The sequence below is a fragment of the Sinocyclocheilus anshuiensis genome, unplaced genomic scaffold, assembly GCF_001515605.1.
Source record: "Sinocyclocheilus anshuiensis isolate Anshui unplaced genomic scaffold, SAMN03320099.WGS_v1.1 scaffold3443, whole genome shotgun sequence".
Lineage (NCBI taxonomy): Eukaryota > Metazoa > Chordata > Actinopteri > Cypriniformes > Cyprinidae > Sinocyclocheilus > Sinocyclocheilus anshuiensis.
The window spans coordinates 7,860-8,898 of NW_015544383.1; the positions used below are offsets into that span (position 1 = coordinate 7,860).

Below are 1,039 nucleotides of genomic sequence, written 5' to 3' on the forward strand. Positions count from 1 at the left end.
TTTACTCTCATCTCGAGGCTGAAAAATTGGTTTAATTAGTTTTCTTAAATCGTTCTGGTTTAACAGGTTTAAGTTCTGAAGAAAACTTCCCCCTCCGGAGTCTTTCAGAACTTCTGACCAAGACAGTTAACTGGAGAAACAAGAAACATGAAGTAGTATTATTAACTAACCATGAATAATGATGATGCAGATGAGATATTGAAACATGGATTTAAAAGTGTCATGCACTGTATTGATTCTACACTTACAGTATCAGACAGCATTGAGACATGATTTACATCAGTTTTTTGTTTGTTTGTTTTTTGCTAACAAAACTCAAAGCAATTATATCAGATTTGCTTAAAACAACTTTCTGATGATTCATGTCTCTATTCACAGCTTCAAAATCCAAATAAGATTTGAGCTTAGGTCCACATGGAAGTACTTCAGATCTTTTCTTTTTCTTGTCCTGCAGCCGTGAGTTGATGAAGGACGATGGTGTCTGTTAAAAAACTGCTCGTGGACTCACTGAAGGAGCTGGTAGAAGCTGAACTGAAGGAGTTTCAGTGGCACTTAGTGAATTTACATCATGAGCATTTATCAAGGTCTGAAATGGAAAAGGCGAATAGATTCAACACAGTAGATATTATGGTGGCACGGTTTGGACCAGAAAAAGCTGTAAAGGTCATGGTGGATATCCTGAGAAAGATGAACCAGAATGATCTGGCTGAACAGTTGGAGAATGAACAAAAGCAAGGTAACATTTAATTCACTGTGACGTGATTAAATATTTACAAGTGAAACCTCTTTTCCTCTTTGCTCTGCTGATGTGTTTATGAGATAAATGTTTCCCAGTGAGTAATTCTCTCTTTCTCTCCCTCACAGCTCAGACTGAGGGCAATATGAAGACATCTGTCCCTGTTGGAGGTAATTCACAACATATCTGGAGTAAATATCATCACTGTCTGTAAATGGAAACAAGAAAACAAAGAGTTTGGTTCCAAAACACGATAAACGCCTTTTTTTTTTTTTTTTTTAGTTTCTGCCCAAATCAGTATTG

The 1,039-nt window shown here is 36.6% G+C and overlaps 1 pseudogene; it reads left to right on the top strand.

The window, feature by feature from the left end:
* The first annotated feature begins 474 nt into the window (after positions 1 to 474).
* The window catches only part of LOC107698174 (NACHT, LRR and PYD domains-containing protein 3-like), a 17,319-nt pseudogene continuing 16,754 nt past the window's right edge, over positions 475 to 1,039 (top strand).